Source organism: Cricetulus griseus, chromosome 9 (genome assembly GCF_003668045.3).
Source record: "Cricetulus griseus strain 17A/GY chromosome 9, alternate assembly CriGri-PICRH-1.0, whole genome shotgun sequence".
NCBI lineage: Eukaryota > Metazoa > Chordata > Mammalia > Rodentia > Cricetidae > Cricetulus > Cricetulus griseus.
This window is the reverse complement of record NC_048602.1, coordinates 24892234-24917937: the sequence shown is the minus strand read 5'-3', so window position 1 is coordinate 24917937 and position 25704 is coordinate 24892234. Positions and strand designations below refer to the sequence as shown.

The 25704-nt window shown below is 46.9% G+C and overlaps 1 protein-coding gene across 1 annotated transcript in view; it reads right to left on the bottom strand.

Moving 5' to 3' along the window:
• The window catches only part of LOC118239329 (zinc finger protein 805-like), a 573173-nt gene that overhangs the window by 36094 nt on the left and 511375 nt on the right, over positions 1-25704 (bottom strand). The gene's annotated exons all lie outside the window — the stretch shown is intronic.

The following is a 25704-nucleotide window of genomic DNA, read 5'->3' as shown; positions in this document are numbered from 1 at the left end:
TTAATCCCAGCACTGAGGCAAGTGGATCTCTGTGAGTTCGAGGCCAGCCTGGTCTACAAGAGCTAGTTCCAGGACAACCCCCAAAGCCACTGAGAAACCCTGTCTCGAAAAAACAAAACAAAAAATTGGATTACCTAACATCCTTTTAATAAAAAATTATTTCATTTTATTATGGGAGGAGTAGGTGGGTGTATTTGTCTACATGTGTGTGCAGTGCCCTCAGAGTCCAGAAGAGGGCGTCAGATTCCCTAGACCTAGCATTATAGGCAGCTTTCAATTACTCTGTGTTAGGGCTAGAAACTGAGCTCCCGTCCTTGGTAAGAGCAGTGAATGATCCTAACCATTGAGCCGTCTCAACTACGCTCAAGTATAGCTCTTAACCACTGAGCTCTTGAAGCTGTGCCCATTCTCTAGAAGACACAATCAGATCTAGTTTGCTCTCTTGTAGAAAACAAGTGTCCCAGTGTTGCCTGGGGGATTGCCTCGGTTGCATTCATAAGTATGGAAAAGAGCCAGCTCCAAAGTGTTTGGCACTATTCCCTGCTCTGGGTACCATGCCCATAAGAGTAGAGAGAGATGTATGGAGGTGTGCATTCTCTCTCTGCTCCTAGCTGGGCCTGTCGTTGGCCCAGCTGTGGCTGTGACGTCCCCAGAGCAATGGACTATGTAACCCGAGACTGTGAACTGAACTAAAACCTCCTCCCCCGCCCCAAGTTCCCGTAAGTTTTACTTTCCAGAGTGTTGTATCTTAGAGCGAGAAACGGATACTCCAGGTACCTTAAGTAAAGTCTGGTGGTGGTTAAGTCTTCTCTGCCGCTCCGATGCCGCAGAGACAACGCAAGTTCTGGTCAAATTCTAGTCTCTCCTGCAAATGCAGCAGCTAGGAAAGACCAGGCTGATGAGAGTGGTCACCTCTGGTCCTGCAGGGGTCAAATGACAAACAAGGAGTACACACGTGAATGGATGCAGGGAACTGAAGATATATATATATGTATATCTCAGAGGTTACAGCACTCAGCATGCACAAGACCCTAGACTCACACAAGACCCTAGGATCACACACTGGCAGTTTTGGGCTTGAGCCTAAATGAAGAGATGGACGTGTGAGGCAAGAACGGAGTGGATAGAAACACAGCATAGGAAGGAAGGAAAGAAAGAAGGAGGAAAAGGAAGGGAAGGGGAGGGGAGGGGAGGGAGGAGGAGAAGGGGGGAGGAGGAGGAGGAGACAAGGAGGAGAGGGCAAAACAAAACCCAAACCAAGGAAAAGAGGTGGGAAGGGAAGGGAGTTAGCCTGAGGCTAGCCTAGGCTACATTAGAACAGTGTTTAAAACTAAGCACAGCTAGCCGGGCATTGGTGGTGCTCGCCTTTAATCCCAGCACTCGGGAGGCGGATGCTAGCAGATCTCTGTGAGTTCGAGGCCACCCTGGTCTACCGAGCTCCAAAACAATACAGAGAAACCCTGTCTCAAAAAAAAAAAAAAAAAAAAAAAAAAAAAAAAAGAAAAACAAACAAAACAAAACTACACACAGCTGGATAAGATGGTTAAAGGTGTCTGCTGCCAAGCCCGGCAGCCTGAGTTTGACCCCTCGCGCCCCCATGTGGAATGAGAGGCCGACTCTTGCCGACTGTTCTCTGACCTACACGCTCCAGCTATGGTGTGCAAGAGCACAAGCATATACAAATAATATAATTTTTGAAAAAACCAAATGCAGAGGCAGTGGGTATACACACATTTAATTAAATGCCCGCAATTGGGAGGGATCTCTGTGAGTTTAAAGTCAGCCTGGTCAAGAATTCCAAGACAGCCAGGTCTGCAGAGAAAGACCCTGACTCAAAACACAGCAAAAGTAATGGGGAAACATGCACAAAAACCAAATCTAGTGGAGTAGAGACACCCAGAACTCTCCTGCCTCCCCTGGAATCTGAAACAAAAATGGAACTATTTTTGCTAGGAGAGGTGAGGTATGGAAGGGACAGTTAGATACCAGATGAAAACTGGAAATACTAAACTTAAATTTTTTTATGATTTATTTATTCTTAGGCGGACTATGGTGCAACACACACACCTTCGAGCTCAGAACTGGAGAGACAGGAAGACCTGTGACTTGGAGGCTGGCTCTGTCAGTCCTGGAACTCTTTCTGTAGAACAACAGGCTGGCTTTGAATTCACAGACATCCACTTGAGAGGCTGAGGCCAACGGATCTCTGTGAGTGCGAGGTCAGCCTGGTCTACAAAGTGAGTTCCAGGACAGGCAACAAAGCTACAGAGAAACCCTGCCTTGAAGAAGAAAGGGGGGAAAAAAGCAATATGCTTCTTGAAGACTCCCAGCTTCGTCTCCCATCCTGTCACATAACAGCCAAAATGAGTCTTTCCCAGGAGATGCGACTGTACACTTGGAACTCTCAGGTGTCTCGACATTTTCCATTTGTATGTTTGTTTGTCAAGACAGGGTTTCTGGGGGGGGGGGGCTGGAGAGATGGCTCAGTGGTTAAGAGCACTGATTGTTCTTCCAGAGGTTCTGAGTTCAATTCCCAGGAACCACATGGTGGCTCACAACCACCTTGAATGAGATCTGGCGCCCTCTGCTGGCATGCAGGCAGAAGACTGTATAATAATAAAAATAAAATAATAATAATAATAATAATAATAAAAAGACAGGGTTTCTCTGTGTAGCCCTGGATGTCCTTTAACTCCCTCTGTAGACAAGGTTGGCCTTGAACTCAGAGTTCTGCAGCCTCTGCCTCCCCAGTACTGGCATAAAAGGTGTGTGGCATAGATATTTTAATTACTCACTCCAGGATCCTCTCTGTAGTAAGATTCGCATATATAATACAATATAAGCTATAAAACAAGCCATATGAACATGCTTGAAAAAGACAGGAAATCTACTGGTGGGGTGAGGAGAATCCACGCACATCCCACCAAGCAAGTGATATCAATTTGTTACAGTATTAGTTTTTATGGCTGCTTCAGATCTTTTTTTTTTTTTTTTCTTTTTTCTTTTAGAAAGGATCTCACTGTATCCATGGCTGGCCTCGAACTCACAGACATCCACGTACCTCTGCCTCCCGAGTGCTGGGATGAAAGTGCAGGGCACCACCACGCCTTGTTGCTTTTCTCCTCTAGCTCCTGCTGTTGTTTCTTTGGTGTTAATGCATACTCTTTTTTTTTTCTCTCTCAATCCTATCTCACTTGCTCCTTTTCTTGTCTGTTTCACGGAGACGGGGTCTTGGTTTGTATCCCTGGCTGACTCAGAACACACTAGACTACCAGACCGACCTTGAACTCTTCTATCTGGCCCCCTCAGTGATGGGATTACAGGTGTGCATTAGCAAGCCAAAGTATTTGCCGTTTAATTACCTTCAGGTTCTTCCTGTTTGTACTGTAGTGAAGGCTGGCCTTCAGTTACAACAGGAAACGCGCAGACCTAAGAAGAAATACAGGAGGCGTTTACAACCCCAGATAGACACCAGCAGAAAAGAACTTTCCCACAACACGTTATAGGTAGGGTTCTAAGACGACAGATAAATGAGTCAATAGTAAATGCATCTCCTTGGTATTCAGTCCCAGACGTCTTCCATCTTAATGGTGACATCCACAATTAGGGAGAGCCTCCCCACCTTAAATAACCTAGCATAGATAATCTTGGACTTGCCTGGAGGTTTAGTTACCTAGTGATTCCCCATGGGTGTGCTCAGAGGCTGTCTCCTACTTGGTCCTAGAGTTGGAATATTAACCATCCCAACTCTACCTCTGGACAACCAGACACCCAAGCACATTGCTTTGAAGCCCTAATTTTCCTTCCCTTGTTCCCACACGCTCAGACACTTAATTACACAAAATCCATTCAGTCCAAATGCAAAAGGTCTGTAGCCTTTAACCATCCCAGAGCTGTCTAAGAGCCCAGAGTGCAAGCTGGCAAGCTATCTCAGCAGGGGAGGGCGCTCGGCACCAAGCCTGAGGACCTGAGTTCCATCCCTAGGGGCCAAGTGATGATGGAGGGAGAGCAGCAAACTTTGCTATTGGTTCTCTGATGGCCACGCCCATGGGTGTCAGGCAGACACTCACACTAAGTAAATGGAATAATACTAAATCCGATGGGCGGTGGTGGCACACGCCTTTAATCCCAGCGTTTGGGAGGCAGAGGCAGGCGGATCTCTGTGAGTTCGAGACCAGCCTGGTCTACAAGAGCTAGTTCCAGGACAGCCTCCAAAGCCACAGAGAAACCCTGTCTTGGGGAAAAAAAAATGTGTCAAACTGAGACTCAGGGCAGGTTTTCATTGGCAGCTCCTGGGGAGAGTTACATATCTCTACTAGGAGGGGGTGACTGCCACAGTTGATCCCAACACTCAGCATAAGAGGTAGAGGCAGGTGGATCTCTGAGTTCAAGGCCAGCCTGGCTACTTAGTGAATTCCAGGACAGCCAGGGCTACCCAGAGAAACCCTGCCCACAAAAACTGAAACCAAACAAGTTACCTATTTTTGAAATACAGCCACAGCACAAACATTCCAAATTCCAATATGAAGAAGGCAAGTGATAGCAAAGAATTATCAGAGCAAAGGCACACCAAAATACAGCAGGGAAAATGCACCATCTTGTAAACAAAATACCTATACACAAAAAAATGTAGAAAAATGATTGAAATTAAAAATAATTTTTAGGGGCTGGAGAGATGGCTCAGCAGTTAAGAGCACTGGCTACTCTTCCAGAGGTCCTGAGTTCAATTCCCCGGCAACCACATGGTGACTCACAACCACCTTGAATGAGATCTGGTGCCCTCTGCTGGCATGCAGGCAGAAGACTGTATACATAATAAATAAATAAAATCTTTAAAAATAAAAAAATAATTTTTAAAATCAACTGAAGACAAAAATATATCTGGACCTAGTGACTCAGGCATGCAATCTCCTCTCCCTGGGAGGCTGAGGCAGGAAGATTAAACTTCACAGCCAGGAGGGCAAATGGCAGAGGCAGGTGGATCTCTGTGAGCTTAAGGTTGACTTTGAGGACAGCCTGATCTACAGAGCAAATTCCAGGACAGCCAAGGCTGTTACACAGAGAAGTCCTGTCTTGAAATAAATAAATAAATAAATAAATAAATAAATAAATTCCCTGTCTTAGCATGTGGCTCATATCCTTAATTTCAGTCCTGGAGAGGCAGATGCAGGCCAATCTTTATGAGTTCCAGGACAGCCAGAGCTACACAGGGCTTTGAGCATTCATTCCGGGGAGGAAATCTATTAACTGAGCCACATTCCCAGTTCTCCCCTTTTGTTTTTTTAAGAGACGTTCTCATGTGGCATAGGCTGCCCTAGAACTTGCTACGCAGATCCTCTATCCATTCAGTACTGGGTTTACAAGCCTAAAAAGCCTGCTTTCAATGAATTTTTTGGGGGTCTATGGCCTTAAGGACATTCGCCAGTAATTGCGACCAGCTGCCATAAGGTGGCGCACGGAGGACATTGACTAAAACAGTTGGAGCAAGACTAGGGAACCAGGCCTCTTTGGCTTCTGTGCTCTAATGCATTTCAACCGGTTTACCCCACAAGATAAGGGTAGATGCAATTTAGATGGCACTCACTGATGGCGTGTCTCGAGGCCAGCACAGCAGCAGGCCGAGAGCAAGGGAGTTGGGATTTGAGTTCACACCCTGGCTCTGACTTACACTGGCCTGCTTGTCATTGCATCCAGGGTTTCTGGCCTCTGAGCACGTCCATTCGGCACAGTGTAACGATTCTACTGAGTTACAGAGCTGCTCGGAAATTACTAGGAGAGATTTTCATTTTACATGTTCTCACCACGGGGAAGTGATGGCTTTGTCGTCAATAGCTTGACTGACACATACATCAGAGCGTCCGTGCGGTGAACTGCAAATATATGTAATTTTTCATTTCAATTTTATGTTCTTAATTTTACTTTTATTTCATGTGCATTGGTGCTTTGCCTGCATTCATGTCCGAGTGAGGATCGCAGATCCCCTGGAAATGGAGTACGGACGGCTGTGAGCCATCGCGTGGTTGCTGGAAATTGAACCCCGGTCCCCCGGAGGAGCAGCCAGTGCTCTAGACCTCTGAGCCATCTCTCCAGCCCCAATATAACCAATTTTGATAGTTCAACTTCAGAAAGAAAGAGGGACAGGGTGGCACACCTTCGGAGGGATGCCCTCTCCGAGGTGGAGGGAGGAGGAGGAATTTAATGCCATCCTTGGCTACTCGTGGAATTCGAGACCAGCCCAATAGCTAGGCACCCGTGTGTTCCCAGTCTTGGGAGAGCCGAGGCAGAGGGGTCTCTTGAGTTCTAGATCAGTCTGGTTTGCGTGATGGGTTCCAGGCTCTCCATTGCTACATGGCGAGATCTTGTCTCAAAACAAATGAGAAGAAAAAACCCAACCAACCGGCCAACAGACCAAACAAAATAATCCAAGCTCTAGGAGACCCTACCTCAAAACAAACAAACAAACAAACATTGAAATGAAACTAGAACATAGCTCATGGTTACAGCACTTCCTTCCAGAGCTAGGCACAGGTCCCATGTTCAATTCCCAGCACTACACAAACCAAATCTAAGAATTAAAAAAAAAAAAAAAATGGGTCCACTGTGTCTCTCTCCAGTGTAGGTGACCATGGGTTTCCAACTCCATCTTTCAGACTTTATGTTCTAATGGTGAACAGATAGCAAGACAAAGGGGTGAGGTGTATGGTTTGTTAGTGCTGAACACTAAGGAAGTCAGTGGCCTGAGCCCCAAACACCAGGACGTTCCCATGATGAAGCCAATTGATGGTGGCACACACTTTTAATCCCAGCACTTGGGAGACAGAGGCCAGTGGATCTCTGAGTTCCAGGCCAATCTGATCTAGGGTTCCAGGACAGCCAGGGCTACACACAGAAACCCTGTCTGGAAAAACAGAAAAACAACAAAAAAATTCCCATGATGAGATACCATAGTCTTGTTACAATGAGAAAGAAGTCACAAAACAGGTAATTGTAGGGATGCCTCAGGGGAAGAAAACAATTTAAAATTTAGGGTTTGTGTCAAGTGATTTGGGGAAGGTTGTTTGTTTTTCTTTCTTTCTTTCCTTTTTTTTTGTTGTTTTGTTTCCCGAGACAGAGTTTCTCTGTGTAACAGCACTGGCTGTTCTGTGGAACTCTTTTTTGTAGCCTAGGCTGGCCTTGAACTCACAGAGATCCACCTGCCTCTGCCTTTTGTTTTTAGTTTGTTTTGTGTTTTTTGAGCCAGGCTTCATTCTGAATTGGATGCTGTAAGCAGGCATGAACTATGTAAAGCCATGTTTTTAAAAAACCCCAAACGGGCTGGAGAGATCACTTAGAGGTTCAAAGCAATGGCTTTTCCAGAGGTACTGAGTTCAATCCCCAGCAACCACAGGACGGCTTACTAGTATCTATAAATGAGATCTGGTGCCCTCTTCTGGCCTGCAGGGATACATGCAGGCAGAGCACTGTATACATAATAAATAAGTCTTTAAAAGAAAATTCAATAAATAAATAAAATTAAAACGCCAAACAGCTGGGCCTGGTGGTGCACACACTGTCCTCCAGAGGCAGAGGAAAGCAGACCTCAGAGTTTGAGGCTACTCTGGTCTCCAAGGTGATAACAGCAACAAAAGCAACATCCCAAATTCCCAAACTTAATAACGGTGATGATCTACAAATAAAAAGGTCACAGACTGTAACACAAAATGCTTAATTAAAACTGTATCAATCAAAGAAATCAGCTCTAAGGCATCTCATCAAACTCCAGACACCAGTTGGCAGGCATGGTGGCACACACCTGCAAATTTCAGCCCTCGTTCCAAGGCCCATCTTGACTCCAAAAGAGACTCCTCACCGGGTCTCACCCCTCCCGACACTTTCCCCCGCCTCCTCCGCTCCCCGAAGCAATAAATCCTGCAGATTATAAAATTCAATGTTGTCAGCTCTCAAATTCTGGATGAAAATGAAGGCTACAATCAGGGGGAAATTTGCAAAGCAGATGGCTCTTTTGGACAGACGTGATTTTAAACAGACGTCTCAGAAGACTGTCCGCATTGTTTTGCGTCTAAGCGAGACCTTTTTTTCCGTCCCTAATTACACAGGGAGGTATATAATTCTCGGAACGAAGCCTGGCCCTTTTAGCTCAGTGGAAAATTCCGTGGCTGATTGGAGAGCTGAGCTTCTTCTCCTCTGACTTCCCCGGGGGAAATTGGTGAACAGCCTGTGGCTGTCTGCTCTCCCCAAGCCCGGGCTCTCTGTTTGCACAGCTAATGCATTCACAACAGCTATGTTTCTTTGCTAGTCCACGCCACTGCCACCCATCCCCTCGGGTGGGCAAAGTTTCAGAGTCGTATTTATTCTTATCACACGTTTTAAGCTCCTGTGCTGTGGCCGTCCTAGGGCAATTAGCACTAGTCAGCTCTCTCCTGCCCCCATGTGGGTTCCTGGGTTTGAACTCCGTTTGTCAGGCTTTATTTTTTCTCCCCCCATTTTTCGAGACAGGGTTTCCTCGTTGTAGCCTTGGCTCTCCCGGAACTCTTAGAGCAGGCTGGCTTGGAACTCACAGAGAGCCGCCTGCCTCTGCCTCCCGAGTGCTGGGATTAAAGGCGAGCGCCACCAACGCCCGGCTTTCCGTTTGTCTGACTTTGGTGGTAGGTGCTTTTTACTCACTGGGTGCGTCCTGGCCCTCCTTAGTCTCTTCTTCCTGCACACCATGCTGTCCCATCTTAACCCACGTCAGCATGGCCCTCAAAATTTCTCAGCGTGCTCACCTAGGTGGGATTCTGCCTTTCTTTGTTCCCACTCCTGTCTGGGACCCGTGCATCTCGGGTATCGCTACCCACTGAGGCATCTCGCCATCCCTATAATTGAAAGGTATCGCTACCCATCCCTATAATTAAAAAATGTGCATCTTTTGATCAATATCTCCTTGACCCCTGCGTCACCATCACCTCCGGGAAGTACCCTTCGTCTGCTCCTAGGATTCCAGGTTTTTAGATACCGCCAGCAAGTGAGATCATGTCCCTTATCCCTCTGCATCTGGCTGACTTCAGTGACATCCTTCAGGCGCACCCAGGTTGTCAAAAAAAAAAAAAAAATGAAAGGATTTGGAAAAGTTATGTCTTTGGAAACTTTACTCAACATTTAAGTTTTTCCAGACCAGCCACAACTGGAGAGGTCTTTTAAAAAGGCAAATGTGTCCCAAGTACTTGGGTGATGGAGACAGGAGGTTTGGGAGGTTAAAGTTATCCTTAACTCAGGGCCACCTGAGACCCTGCCTCAAAGACAAAAATAAATTTAAAAGATGTAGGCCCAGTGAAACGGGTCAATAATAAAGGCATTTGCAACCAAGCACGGTGACGACTTCTTCTTCTTCTTCTTCTTCTTCTTCTTCTTCTTCTTCTTCTTCTTCTTCTTCTTCTTCTTCTAATTCTTCTTTTTTAAGATAGGGTTTCTCAGTGTAACCCTTGGCTGTCCTGGAACTCGCTCTGTAGATCAGGCTGGCTTCAAACTCACAGAGATCCGTTCGCCTCTGCCTCTTCCCAAGTGCTGGGATTAAAGGTGTGTGCCATCACCACCCAGTGACTTTTTAAAAAAGATTTATTTATTCATGATATATATATGTATGTGTGTGTGTGTGTGTGTGTGTGTGCTCTGTCTTTATGCACACCAGAAGAAGGAATCTGATTTCATTACAGATGGTTGTGAGCCACCTGTGGTTACTGGGAATTGAATTCAAGATCTCTGGGAGAGCAGTCAACTGCTCTCCATCTCTCCAGCCCCAGCCCAATGATTTAAGCTTGATCCCCAGGACCCACACTGTGGAAGGATAGAAACTGACTCTTCTCACAATATACCTTTTCACCTCCACACACGAGCGGTTGCGTTCATGTGCCACACACCCCCATAGACATAAATTCACACAAAGTAAAAAGTGTAAGAATTTTTTTTAAATGCAAGAATGATTCTTTCTGATAAAAACCCTTCAACTTTCAGTATTCCCCAAAACCTGGGTTACAAAAAGGCACACTCAAGAGAGAGCTCACATCTTGATTTTTGACATCTTGTCCTATGCACAAGGGAACCTTCGATAATTAGCTGATTGCAGGCCAGGGCAGGGGAAACAGGAGACTCGAATGTCTCATTGTGTCTGGAAAGTATGGGAGGATTTGTGTTTTGTTTTGTTTTGTTTTGTTTTATGTCAAAAAGCTTGAAAAGATCCAGAGTCGAAATTGGAGCAGTCTTGGAGAAGATAAATTCTGAAAGTAGCAAATTATAAACAAGCCCTTAATTGAGTTAAAATCCACAAAAAAAAATCAGCATGGAATCAATTAAGGTGGATAAAGGGAAAAACGCAGGCTTAGGGAAGAATTCTAACAGGGAGACAGCCTGTTAGACGTGGGACCAGAAAACCATCACTTGACAGCTCTCACGAAATAACTCTCTCAAGAAAAGAGCCGTCCAGGTTTCTAAGCCTGTGTTTGTGCGGCCAGTGAGATGGCTCGGTGCCCAGAGGCACTGTCTGCCCTCCAGGGTCCCAAATAATGGAAGGAAAAGAATTGACTCCCGCAAGTGGCCCTCTGGTCTTCACATGTGGCCTATGGCAGGTGCCTGTCCCTTACATCCACAACAAACGTCAGATTTTTTTTTTAATTTTTTTCTGGATTTCATGCACCCACACAATTTGCTTTGATCGTGTTCACCCTGTCCTTCCCCCCTAATTCCTCCAGATCCACCATCTATTCTACCCTTCTTAACTATAAAGTGGTGTGTGTGTGTGTGTGTGTGTGTGTGTGTGTGTGTGTGTGTGTGTATACAAGTGTACAAGTGACCAAGGAAGCCAGAGGAGAGCATTAAATTCCCTGGAGTTGGAGCTCCAGGCAGCTGCCAGCCTCCGGATGTAGGTGCTGAGAATCACAATTGGGTCCCTTGTAGCAGCCACACCGTCCTAACCACTGAGCCACCCCTTCAGATCCCTTCATCAATACACACATTCTCATCAGTAAATAAATCTTTTTAAGGGCTGGAGAGATGGCTCAGCAGTTAAGAGCACTTACTGCTCTTGCAGAGGACCTGGGTTCCGTTCCCAACATCCATGTTAGTTGGCCTGGCTTCCAAGGGAACCTGTATGCCTGGCATGTGCTTTAACTCACAGAGGCACACGCAGGTATCGACGAAATAAATAAATAAATATCTTAAAAGAATTAAAAAAAAAACCCAAACCCATATGCTGGGACCCTTTAAGATGGCTGTGGTGACCCCCCCCCCCGCCCCAACTGTAAAACTATTGTCGTTGCTACTTTGTAACTGTAATTTTGCTACCGTTGTGAATTGTAATGTAAATATCTGATATGGGACACCAATGCAAGGGTCATGTCACCCCCCACAGGGGTCGCACGCAACCCACAGCTTGAGAACTGCTGAGTTAAAATGCTGGCAACCAGGGATTCAGCTCTGACTCCCTATACCCTGCTTTATAGATCTGTCATAGTATCTCTTATTTCAATCACGATATATACGCATATGTATATCGTGATAATGTATATATATACATATATATATGCACCTATGTATACATATATCATGAAGGGTTATGGTTTTGTTTTTTTGTTTTTTGTTTTTTTTTGTTTTGTTTTGTTTTGTTTTGTTTTGTTTTGTTTTTCGAGACAGGGTTTCTCTGTGGCTTTGGAAGCTGTCCTGGAACTAGTTCTTGTAGACCAGGCTGGTCTTGAACTCACAGAGATCCACTTGCCTCTGCCTCCTGAGTGCTGGGATTAAAGGTGTGCGCCACCAAAGCCCGGCTGAAGGGTTATGTTTTTGGAGACAAAGTCTCACTATGCAGCTCTGGATGTTTTGGCACTCTGTATACAGACCAGGCTGGCCTTGAACTCACAGACAACCACCTGCCTCTTAACTCCTGAGTGCTAGTCTTAAAGGTGTGCACCACCCTGCCTAGCATAGTCTTAATTCTTCAAAACTGAAATCTCTGTGGGGCTGGAGAGATGGCTTAATGGTTAAGAGCATTGACTGCTCTTCCAGAGGACCGGGGTTCGACTCCTAACAACCACACTGCAGCTCACAACTGTCTGCAGCTCCAGTTTCAGGGGATCTGATGCCCTCTTCCGGCCTCCTCAGGCAGGACACACATACAGTGCCCAGACAAACAGTGCAGGCAAATGTGTATACATATAAAATAAAAGCAAATCTTCAAAAATAAATAACACAGTCTCTGTATGTTCATATGCATATGCATGGGTGCTGGTCCCTGCCCCCCACCTCATTTGGGATGGGGGTGGGGGGCCCTTTGGTTCACTGCTGCCTATGCCAGGCTAGGTGTGAACTTCCTAAGCCTTGGCTCCACCCCCATCTCACAGGATATAGGAGCATTGGGAGTTACGAATTTGTAAAACCGCATCTGGCTTTTTGATTGTTTGTTTGGTTTTTGTTTTTTTGAGCTAGGATTTCCCTGTGTAGTTTTGGAGCCTGTCCTGTTGGTAGACCAGGCTGGCCTCGAACTCTCAGAGATCCGCCTGTCTCTGCCTGCTGAGTGCTGGGATTAAAGGCGTGCGCCACCCCTGCCTGGCCACGTCTGACTTTTTAATGTGCGCTGGGGATCTGAACTCAGGTCCTCGGGCTTGTATAGCAAGCCCTTTGCCCACTGAGCCTTCTCCTTAGCTCTGTACCCTTTAATTCTCCAACCCATGTCACATCAACTCCCCAGGAAGAGAAACACATTGTTTATTTGCCGTGGGATCTATGCTCTAGGCTGCCAGTACCTATTCAGGACCATGGTATTTTAGAGACACAACGGTCTATGCTTTCACAAAAGTAATCTATGACACAGCCCATGCATAGTAGGTAAAAAACAGTTTGGACTCTTTTCATGACTGGGGGGGGAAATGGAACATTTGCTTAAGCAGATGTTCCTTGGTTCTCTTTCATGTACCATCTGCTTCTTATGCTGAGACTGATGGAGAGGTCACCTCCTCCCCCCCCCCCAGCTATCAAAACTTGTATTGGAAAGGCCCCCATCTTCAGATCTTTGCATGGGGCCCCCTCTAATTCAAAAAGAACCTAGGGGTCTTCAGTAAGCGCCAAGGGCTTGAGTGGACCAATGGGGTGGGGCGGAGATGCGGGGAGCACAAGGGGACTGAAGGACTGAAGGTGGGGGTTATTATTATATTTTAAAATAGAATGTGTTTTATTTATTCTTTTGACCCTCTCATTCGAGGAAACAATCGCAGCATCCCAACGCCATTGGTTTGTGAGCAACCTAGTGCCTTGCCATTGCCCTCACCGGAAGCTGACGGCGGAAGTGGTGTCAACTCGGTCGTTAAACTTCGGCTGAGTCTTTGTTTTCACTGCTTTCCAGAGTTCTTCCAGGTGGCTGGGGGACTCCTGGGTTGCACCGAAAACAAGAGTCCTATGTCAAGACTAGAGAGAGAGAGAGAGAGAGAGAGAGAGAAAAGACAGAGAAGGTCACTTGAGACTCATGAAGGGAACCATCCGGCTTGGGGACCATTAACATTCTAAATCATAGACATTCTAAACGCTCCCATCCCAAGCACAGGTGCACCCAATTTTGTGAAAGAAATGCTATTAGAGGCAAAGGAATAGATGAGCCCCAGTACAATAGCGGTTAGGGGGGACTTCAATACCCTACTCTCCACAATTGATAAGTCTTCCCAAACCCCCCTCCACCCCCCCCCCACCACACACAAGAAAAAGAATAACAGAAAAATATGGGGAAATACAAAAGAGCCTGATGTCTTTTGAGACGGGAATAAATAGAACCCTCATGCTTTTGATTCTCTGCGAGAGCTATTGGACTCCTTCTGCAGCGCGGTGTCTCATTTCTTATAGCAGAGAGGTTTTGAAATTGCATTCAAGTGCCTAATAACCTCCTTGGGACATAAAGGAAGTCCTCCATCAGCCGCGTGCGCGCGCGCACACACACACAAAAAGGAAGGACAAAACGTGCTGAATGGAAAACATAATGAGACCCCTCTCCTGCACCTGCAGTCTGCCTGGCTACATTTTTGCTCCCTCCCCCCCTCTAATCCAAAAATGACCTAGAGGTCTTTAGTAAGTGCCAGGGGCTTGAGTGGACCCAGAAGGGGGCAGCAGAAGGGGACCAGAGGACTTATTGTTTGGGTTATTATTACGTTTTGAATAGAATGCCCTTTATTTATTCTTTGATAATTCCATACAAGTCAACAATGCACCTTGGCCATAGGCACACCAACTCGGCCTTGCCTCTTGGCCAGGCAGCCCAACACATCATGCCTCCTCCACCCTTTTGTGTCCTTCCTCCTCCGGCAGGATTTAAGCCCTTTTTGAGTCTCCCCACCCGCTCTCTATCCACTCTGCCCTTCTGGGCAGGAAGCCTTCTCCCGCCACCCCCACCACCTCCGCAGGGTACTCAACCTTGCGAGCAACCTGAGGAGGTCACCATAGCAACCACTTGTAGGGAGGAAGGCGTGGGTGGCCGAGAAGGGCGAGAAGAGGAGAGGGCAGTGAGAGAGAGAGAGAGAGCGCGTCAGAGATTGGGATATTTCGTGCACCATGATATGGCTGCAAAAACTGGGTCCAGGTGGGCATCTTGGGGTAACGAATAGACATTTATTGCTTGTCATTAGACGGGATGCTCCAGCCTCACATCACAGAGAACCTGTGCTTGCGTCTGTCTTCTACATCCACAGCCGTACATAGATAGTATAGTTAATTATCTATTTTTAAATCTTTTATCCTAAGTGATGTGTGTGTGTGTGAGTGTGCGCCATATGACAAATGAAAATGGTCCATCTGGGCGTTTACCCAATTCGATGATGGGACCACCAAGCAGGTAGATTATGACAAGCCAGGCAAAAACCCTGCTCTAGGTTTCGGATGCTATCAAACAACAGTCACAGCTTCCGGGGACCGGTGGAAGCTAGTGTTCTGTTATATAACGCATTCCAAAGGCTTTACCTGATAATTGAAAGGATGGTAACAGAGATAGGCAATGAGCAGCTATTAAGAGAACTGAGATGGTCCAAAATAATTTCAGCTTCGTATCTGCAGCATTCCCGCCCTCTCCCCATCACAAAGCTGTAGCCAGTCCATCAGTCTTTCCCCTGGCGACTTCAGTTTTCTAGTTTCCATTGTGCTACGGATTGAAGCCAGAGCCAGAGGCAGGCTAAGCATGTTCTGGACCCCCACATTTTATCCAAGGCCCCACAATTCCTCATTAACTCAGGCAGACCGCAATTTCCTCGGTGTTTGGTTGGTTGGTTTGGTTTTGGTTTTCAAGACAGGGTTTCTCTGTGTAGCCCTGGCTGTCCTGGAACTCCCTTTGTAGACCAGGCTGGCCACAAACTCAAAGAGATCCACCTGCCTCTGCTTCCTGAGTGCTTGGATTAAAAGCTTGCACTACCATACCCAACCACATATACCGTGTGTGTGTGTGTGTGTGTGTGTGTGTGTGTGTGTGTGTGTAATGTGTGTGTGTGTGAGTGTGTGTGTGTAATGTGTGTGTGTAATGTGTGTGTAATGTGTGTGTGTGTGTGAGTGTGTGTGTGTGTGTGTGTGTGTCTTCATGTGGAAGTCCAAGGTTGATATTGGGTGTTATCTCCATCACTCTGTCACCTTACTCAATGAAGCAAGCAGGGTCTGTCAGTCAAACCCACCATGTGAAGTTAGTGAGCTCCTAGCTCCTTGCTCTGGGAATCTGAAATCACAAGTGAGCTTCCATGCCCACCCAGCATTTACGTGTATTCTGGGGATCGAAATCCTGGCCCTCACTCCTTCATGGCAAGTGATTTAACTGAGGGGCCACTTTCCCAAACTTGTAGCTACTGAATATTCAAATTTACACTCACAGTGTACCTTTGTGTCCTTGATTGCATTCCATCACAGGCTTCTGAAGTCGATTTATTATTTTTTATCTATCTGCCTGAAACATCTCTGGGGCAGGGTGAAGATTCTATGAACAATAGTAAAGACTTGTTTGCCGTTAAAAAAAATACTGCATGTGCATGAGCAGACTTGTGTGTGTGTGTGTGTAGGTGTATGTAGGTGTGTGTGCATGTGTGTGTAGGTGTGTGCATGTGTGTGTGTGCGCGAGTGTGTAGGTGTGTGTGTGTGTGTAGGTGTGTGTGTGTAGGTGTGTGTGTGTGTGTGTGTGTAGGTGTGTGCGTGTGTGTGTGTGTGTGTAGGTGTGCATTCGTGCGTGTGTGTGTGTGTGTGTGTGTAGGAGTATGTAGGTGTGTGTGCATGTGTGTGTAGGTGTGTGCATGTGTGTGTGTGCGAGCGTGTGTAGGTGTGTGTGTGTGTAGGTGTGTGTGTAGGTGTGCATTCGTGCGTGTGTGTGTGTGTGTAGGTGTGTGTGTGTGTGTAGGTGTGTGTGTGTAGGTGTGTGTGTGTGTGTGTGTGTGTGTGTCTGTAGGTGTGTGTGTGTGTGTAGGTGTGTGTGTGTGTGTGTGTGTGGTGTGGTGTGTGTGTGTGTGTGTGTAGTGTGTGTGTGTGTGTGTGTGTGTGTGTGTGTAGGTGTGTGTGTGTGTGTGTGTGTGTAGGTGTGTGTGTGTGTGTATGTGTGTGTGTGTGTGTGTGTGTGTAGTGTGTGTGTGTGTGTGTAGTGTGTGTGTGTGTGTGTGTGTGTGTGTGTGTAGGTGTGTGTGTGTAGGTGTGTGTGTGTGTGTGTGTAGGTGTGTGTGTGTGTGTAGGTGTGTGTGTGTGTGTGTAGGTCTGCACACATCTCTTGGAAGTCGGTCCTCACCTTCCACCATAGGTTCCAGGGATCAAACTCAGACTGTCAGGTGCCCAAAATAAGGGCTTTTACCGTCTGAGCCATGTCTCTGGCCCTTGTTTGTGTTGGTTACCCAGTATTCCCAGAGTCTAGAATAATTAAAGACACATAATTGGCTCTCAGAACAAGGATGTTTCTCAACTTAAGATGCATTGACATCCTGATAAACCCATCATGAGTCCCAAAATACTTTCCACTAAAATGTGCACTTAAGAGTCTGGAGAGAGGTGCTGGAGAGCTGACGTCAGTGGTTAAGAGCATTGGCTGCTCTTCTGGAGGGCCCAGATTCAGTTCCCACATGGCAGCTCACAACTGTCTGTAATTCCAGTTTCAGGGGATCCAACACCCTCACACAGACATGCATGCAGGCAAAAGTGCAATGCACACAGAGATAGATAGATAGATAGATAGATAGATAGATAGATAGATAGATAGATAGATAGATTAGATAGACAGGGTTTTAAAAAGGGAGAGAGAGAGCTGGGGGTGGTAGTGCATGCCTTTAATCCCAGTACTCCTAGAGGCAAAGGCCAGTAAAGGCAGGTAAATCTCTGAGTTTGGGGCCAGCCTGGTCTACAGAACGAGCCAGTTTCAGGAAATCCAGGGCTACACAGTGAAACCTTATCTTGAAAAACCACAAAAGGGGGTTGGATAGATGGCTCAGAGGTTAAGAGCACTGGCAGCTCTTCCAGAGGTCCTGAGTTCAATTTTGGTTGCTACCAAATGGTGGCTCACAACCCTCTGTAATGAGATCTGGCGCCCCCTTGTGGCCTGCAGGCATACATGCAGGCAGAGCACTATACATACTAAATAAATCCATCTGGAGAGATGGGTGAGAGTGCTTGCAGTGTAAGAATGGCCCCAGGACCCATGTAAAAAGTTAAACGTACTGGTGCTTGCTGGTGAGACAGCCTAGACAAAACCCAGCAAGCTCCGGGTTTAGCCAGACACCCTGTCTCAAAAGAACAAAGCAGAGAGTGACACACCAGACACCCACTAACCTGCCACCTCTGGCCTCTGCAGCCGCATAGACGCGTGTACACACCACACAGTGGACTCATACACCCAAACTATTGGCTCTGTCACTGTCGAAAAACCCTTCATCATCCTGCCGCTCTGCGTAAGTCTTCTCTCACAAAGCCTATTTTATAACACGGTGTGGATGCCTTGTGCCATGCATTTCATAGACAGGCTAGCTTGTGAACATACAAAATACAGCATCAAAAAAAAAAAAAAACAAAAAACAAAAAACAAAACCAACCAAACAAAAAACCCCAAGAGTTGGTGGCCTGGGTTTGGGGACCTCGGTGGTAGAACATCTTCCTAGCATGTACAAAACCCTAAGCTAAGCCGGGCGTTGGTGGCGCACGCCTTTAATCCCAGCACTCGGGAGGCAGAGGCAGGCGGATCTCTGTGAGTTCGAGACCAGTCTGGTCTACAAGAGCGAGTGCCAGGATAGCCTCCAAAGCTACGCAGAGAAACCCTGTCTCAACAAACAAACAAACAAACACCCCAAAATCCCCCAAAAACCCTAAGCTCCTTCCTCAACACACACACACACACACACACACACACACTGGTGTACAGTACACCCAATTTGTTGCTTACTCTCTTCATTGTGTGACTGACTGGGAACTTGATCTCACCCACAGCCCAGCCTTGCCAGAGTCCCATGGTGCATACTAACAGTCAGAAAATAGACCCAAATTCTAAGTGTCATTACCACAGGTCGTGTAGCATCTATACTAAAACTATAGTGCAGAACAACACGTTTAAAGCTGGGCCTGGAAAGCTCTAGAGATCCACCTAGACAGACGTCGAAGAACATTCACCACTCTTGCAAAGGATTTGGTTAAATGCTTCTAACTTGGGCTTCGGGGTACCTACCGCCCTCTTCTGGCCTCTGTGGATACTGCACCAGTGTGATACAGGCGCCTGCTTACAGACCAGGGCTCACATACATGAAATGAAATAAATACATCTTAGAAAGAATGGAAATTTTTTTTTGTTTTAGTTCTTTCGAGACAGGGTTTCTCTGTGTAGCTTTGGAGTCTATCCTGGCACTCGCTCTGGAGACCAGGCTGGCCTCGAACTCACAGAGATCCGCCTGCCTCTGCCTCCCGAGTGCTGGGATTTAAAGGCGCGCGCCACCAACGCCCCGCTGAAGAACGGAATTTAAAAAAAAAAAGAAAGTTAGCTCAACTGAGAAAACACCTGTGTATTTTCCTTGTGCGCGTGTAACTATATGTCTTCATGTGTGTGTGGATACGATCACGTGTGAAGAAGTCAGATGGCAACTTCCAGTGTTTGTTTTTGTCTTCCATACTGTTTGGGATAGGGTTGCTTGTTTGCAATACACTAGGCTAGCTGCCCCGGGAGCTCCTGGGTATTCTCCTGTCTCACAGTAGAAGCGCTGGGTTCATAGAAACATGCTGGTGTGCCCAGTTTTATACGGATTCTGGGGATTTGAACCCAGGCCCTCACACTTGGGTGACAACCACTTTTTTTTCCAAGGAGCCATCTCCCCAGCCCATTTCTATAAGCTTCAGTTCCCATAGCAACGGAAAGAGGGTGCCTACATCGGATAACGCCAGAAGATGCTCCTAAGGACCAAAACAGAGTAATGGATGCCAGACCAGCAGAGCTGGGGGGAATCGTGGGTCTTCTGCACTCCTACCTGGGCTGGTAGGGATGAGGCTGAGAGACACTGGGAGACATGTATATTTTAACGGCTACTTGAAGAGCCAAGTATTGCCGAGCCTTGGAAGTCAACAGGGGACAAGGGAAACTGCCTCTGTCCACACTGCTCACCTGTGGGTGACACATTGGGACAAGGAGTCTCTTTTCTTCTAACATTTATACATGCTACTCTCCCTCCCACTGTCCCAGGACCTCACTTTGGGTGCTGGGAGACAGCAGGGTGTTAGAGCTGAGCCCTGAAATTCTCAAAGAGAATAGCTGAGATGTAGATTTGGGAGAAAGTAAAGGCTTAGAGACTCTTGAAGGACCTCTGGCGTATCACGATGTGTCTTTAAAAAATAATTTATTTAACGTTATTTTATGTGCATTGGTAAACAGGTGTCAGATCCCCTGGAACTGGAGTTACACACAGTTGTGAGCCAGGATATGGGAGTCGGGAATTGAACCCGGGTCTTCTGGAAGAGCAGACAGTGCTTTTAACTGCTGAGCCATCTCTCCAGACCCCCACACGCCATTTCTGTAGGCCAGGTTGGCTTTGAACTCTCAGAGGTCCTCCTGCCTCTGCCTCCCAAGTGCTGGGATCAAAGGTGTGGGCCACCAGCATCCGGCCCGGTACATTATTTTTCAGAGAATGTAACACTGCCAGATATTAATGTATGGTGAATCTGTGTATACATGAATTATGATAGAAAATACACACACATTTGTCTATGTATCTATATCTATATCTACAATCACATACATGTCTATATTATAGCTACATCTATTTCAGATCAGAACCCCAGGTAGGGGTACAGCAGACCCGTGATTTCGCCCTCAGCTCGGTTGGCATCCATTACTCTGCTTTGGTCCTTTGCAGCAACCTCTGGTGTTAGTGATGCAGGCAGCCTCTGCCTGTTGCTATGGGAACTGAAACTGATAAGGATGAGGCTGACAGACAGAGGGGATAGAACTTTCCAGACTGCATTGTGGGTTAGAATTCTAACAAGCCATATGAATAATTCCCTAAATTAGTGTTTTTGTGTGTGTGATATTAGACAAGAAATGGAGGTCATGGGTTAGTGAATTTTTTTTTTCTGATTCTCGGTATTCTTTTCTAAAAATGGAGAATATGCATCTCTGGGTTATGGTAAGGGTTATTAATAGGTGCTACTTGCAAATCACTTAGCCCCATACCTGCCCTACTGTGGCCAGAATTGGTCAAATAGTGCTTTTCAGATACTAGAATGGGGGGGGGTGGTATTTGTCACGGTTCAGTACAGGAAGAGAGCTGACAGAAAAAAAAAAAAAACGTATTATACGTGATTTTATCTGATTAGTTGACTCAGTACAACCCGGTAGTCTACAACGACTGTCTGCAAACAGGAGACGGGGTGCTTAATCCAGTCCCAAGGGCCTGGAGCATTCCCAGAGAGCCACTGTTCCTCAGTCCACATTGGAAGGACAGAGAAGCTAGCTTCAGATACCAGCCAAGCATCAAATGCAGCAATAGCAGTGATAGGGGCAGACGAGGAAAAAAAAAAAAAAAACAGGCTAGAAGAACTTGCCGATAAGGTAGACAAACTCAAGGCAGGGACGTACTCCTACCTCCTGACTGCCATTGGAAGGTGGCGGCTCTTCCTAAGTCAGATGGCCTGATCAAGAAAATCTCCTATGGGTGTACACCTCATCTTACCTCTGGGTTGACTCCAGATCCAGTTTGATTGACAGCTGGGATTATCCTTCATGGAGGGACGAGAACAGTGACAATGAGAATGGACATCTCCAGGCTGCCCTCCAGACCAGAGAAGGCAAAACGCCCATCCTGCTTTTGCCTTCTGCCTAACATCCTACTCTGTTTTTTTGCTACACAAACTCTCCTGTTGTCTGAAGTTCCCTCTGTCCCTGTCTCTGTCCCTGTCCCTGTCTCTGTCTCTGTCTCTGTCTCTGTCTCTCTCATTACTTCCTGCTCACTGAAGAATAAGGTCCTAGCACCAGGATGAAGATATTTTTTTTTCTCTTGGCCTCCCGGCATTACTAGCCCATTGCAATGCTCGGCACACAGTAGATATTTTTAAGCGCATAGTCAGGACTCAGGATGCATGACAGATCTGTTCTAAGACTCTGGAGTATGTTTAAAACCACACATGTTCAAGTCCCCTGTGTAAAACGGCAGGGCTTACATATATAGCTCCTACACACAGTTCTGTATACCCCCTTATTTATTTTGTGTGTATGTACGGTGTCTGTTGGGGTTGGGGGGACGCACGCGTGCCATGGCTGTCAGAGGACAACTTTCAGGAGTTCCCTCTCTCTTTCTGCCGTATGAGACCTGGGGAACGAACTCAGTTTACTAGGCCTGGAAGCAAGTACCTTGACTTAGCAAGTCATCTTGTCAACCCACACATGTTATTTTTGTCAACTCTACATTAGTTCTAATACCTCATGCCATGTAAGTGCCATGAAGTAGTAATTGCACTGTTTTAGGAAATTCTGACCTCTCAGAAATCTGTGTGTCCTTTCAGTCCAGATGCTATATTTATTTGCTTATTTATTGAGGCAGGGTCTCGCGCTGTAGTCCTAACTGGCCTTGAACTTGCTCAGTAGACAAGGCTGGCTTTAAACTCACAAAGATCTGTTCATCTCTGCCTCCCAGGTTTGGGGGTGGGGGTTAAAGGTGTGAGCAACTACCATACCTGGCTCCTGAGCATTTTTGATGAAAATCTGGTTGAATCTGCAGAGATGGAAACTACAGCTTGAGAGGCAGAGTTGTCTGGGAAAGAGAGACGGTGCCTGAATAACAGGCCAAACATTGAGGAGAGATGGCTAGGTACGGTGCAGGAAACAGACACAGAACTCAGAATTCAAGCAGGAGTAGGGGCTTTGTTTACACCGGTGGTTCTCAACCTTCCCAGTGCTGCGACCCTTCTTTATGGAACACAGTTGCTCATGGTGTGGTGACCCCCCGACCATAAAACTATTGGCCATGCTACTTGGTAACTGTAATCTCGCTCCTGTTGTGAATCGCAATGTAAATATTTCTTGGAGACAGAGGTTTGTCGGAGGGGTCGCAACCCACAGGCTGATAAACGTCAGTCTGCACCCAGAATCCCGGCAAAGCGCCTGTGAATTGGGAAGAGAAATCCGGGCTAGTGTAGCTGACTGGGTGAAGAGCCTGCCCCAGTGTTCTCAGACACACGGAAATGCAAAGCAAACGTCTTCGGCTCAAACATGCACGAGGCCCCGTGAGACGCACACACGTTCTGCAATTTGGAATACCTAGCATGTCCCAAAAGACCTTTTCAACTGCATTTACTTATTCGGGCACATGCTCGCAAATGCCATGGCACGGCCACAGAGGACAGAGGACAATTTCTGGGTGTCAGTCGTCTCCTTCCATCATAGGGGTCCTGGGATCTTACTCAGGTCAGCAGGCTTGGTGGCAAGTGCCTTTACTAATGGGGTCATCTGTCCCCCTCCTCAATTCACAATCTTTCACTTTCTCCCTTTTCTTCCTCTCTTTTCATTATTATTATTTTGTTTTGTTTTAGTTTTTTTTTTTAGACAGGGTTTCTCTGTGTAGCTTTGGAGCCTGTCCTGGAACTCACTTTGTAGACCAGGCAGGTCTCGAACTCACAGAGATCCACCTGCCTCTGCCTCCCGAGTGCTGGGATTAAAGGTGTACACTGCCACCGCCCAGCCTTTCTTTTCTTTTCATGTTTTCTTTTTGAGGCAGGGTCTCGGGCCGCTCAGGCTGGCTTCTGACTTGCTGTAAAGCTGAGGATGCCTGTGAACTCCTGATCTTCCTGCTTCTACTTGGCTAGTGCTGGGATCGCAGGTGTGTGCTACCGCTCATGAATAACAGCTTCATGCCTGCTAAGTACCGATTGTCACGCGCACTCTTGTGTGATCGCCCCATCTAAGAAGCAAGCATCTCTGCCGAGCTATAGTGGATGTCCCTTCATCCACACCGTGTCCCCATGACAACGGCAGCAGCTGAGAATAGACACGGAATGAATGTATTAATATAATTGGGCTGGCGTGATGGCTTGGTAGGTGAAGGAGATGGCCACCAGGTCCGCTGAACTGAGTTTGGTCCCCATAACCCACATGGTAGAAGGAGAGAACTGAGTCCCACAAGTGGTCTTCTGACTCCCATATGCTTTCTGTGGTACATTAAATACATAGATATACTAAATCTATCTATCTATCTATCTATCTATCTATCTATCTATCTATCCATCCATCTATCCGCACTAATACAACCATCCACACCACTCCTGGTGACGCATTACCATAATCCTAGTACATAGAAAATGGAAGGAGGAAAATTGCCTTGTGTTTGAGGCCAGCCTGGGCCATATAGCAGGACCCTATTTCAGTCATATGAACGAAATAATTTCTGTTATTCACTGCGAGTCATTGAGTGTGTGGAACAGATAATTGGCTTAATTATGAAGCAAGTAAAGAGCAGAACAAATAGCATTTATGTGGCTGGGGGGTGGTGTTTGAAACAGCTTGAGATCTCTGCCTGGGACGACAGAGACCCCACACACAGCCCTTTTCTGTCCCTGCTTTTCTACAGAGGCCTGCGTCTGACGACGCATTTTAATTATATAAAAGTCTGAGGCTGGAGTCTCGGGGCTCTATCTCCTTCAGAGCTCTCATCCGGCCATCTCTGTTTCCATGGAAACTGCAGGGAGACCGAGAAGAAGAGGAGGGGGCTGCAACAGGACCGTGGAGAGGGGCAGAGCCTGGAGTATTGTAGGCTCTGGGATCGGACTTGTATTGCACAGTTGTGTGTGTGTGTGTGTGTGTGTGTGTGGGCTCAAAATGCCAGCCTGGATTCACAGTAAGATTCTGCAAAGGTTTGAGGGTCCCAAAACAAGGGTCCATAGACCGGTGGCTTGCACTCCTCTGAGCTTCTCATCTATTACGTAGAAGAGGCTGGAAGTCTGGGGGAATTTGGGAGAGGAACCCAGCTAAAGCCGTCCAGCGTATGGCTGCAGCCTGACTGGTTAGGGTGACCTCTAACCTGTCCTCACTGTGGACGTTGACGCTCGCTAAACATGAGGACCCTGGGTTACACCTCAGTGGTATGTTCCTGGGGCCAGCAAGAGGGCTCAGCACATATCAAGGAGCTTGCAACCAAGTCTGACAGTCAGAGTTCAATCCCTAGGGCCCACATAGTGGAAGGAGAGAGAACCAACTCGTGTGAGTTGACCCTTGAGCTCCACAAGTGTATGTCATGGCATGCGTGTACACACACACACACACACACACACACACACACACACACACACACCGAGTAAACATGCTTCTCGTTTAATGAAAAAAAAAAAAAAAAAGAATTGTGCTCCTAAAGACATCTATAGCTGTTTCATCCCAGTCGTACACTGATCTCATTTTCCTCAAATTACTCAAACAGGTCTTAACTCATATTTTATTATTATTATTTGACGTACACGGCCTCTCTCACTTGCTCAGTGTAAGTGAACTTCTGTGCGCCTGTGGAAGCTATCTTATTCATCACAACGATATGTGGCACATAGTAGGCCCTCAGTATAGATAACCTTGATGGGAGGAAGAGAGGAAGGGGAGAAAAGGAAGGATTGGTGCCGTTTAGCCGCCCCAGTGGGAGCTTCCTGCCGGCTCCATTTGTTACACTGTGGAGCAAACGGCCAGTAGAGGGCACCCGTGATCATCCTTAAATCGACAAACTGGAGGGACATTGATTGACAGCGACAGAGAAGCAAAGAATTTAGTGGCTGAAGATTCTTTCCCTTTCCCGTGGGAGAGGAGAGGGGGAAAGCCAGGGGTCTAATCTCTGGTGTGTCATGTCTCGCCTATTTGGGGGAGACAGAAGTAAAGGTTCCCACACTTGCAAACTTGAGAGCAAACCTCTTTCCCCTCTGCCCAGGTTCTGCACCACCCTGACTCCAGCTGTCTGCTGTTTTTCTGGGCTTAGGATGTCACACAGCCTCCACGGGCTCCCCTTGCCACCCGCTGTCAACGGCAGCCAGAGCCACTGTGCTTGGACATAAGTCTGAACTGACTGTTGTCAGCTGGGGCTGCTGACTAAAGACCTTGGGTACCGTGTCTCCAAATCCTGCCTTTACCAAACTGCAGGCTCCCTTCCCAGATTCCCAGCTCTCACCCCGACTTTGGGGTTGTTAAAGCCCAGTTGAGTTTCTCATGATTTCATACACTGAAGTGCCTGCCCCACAGAGGCGTTTGAAAAGGGG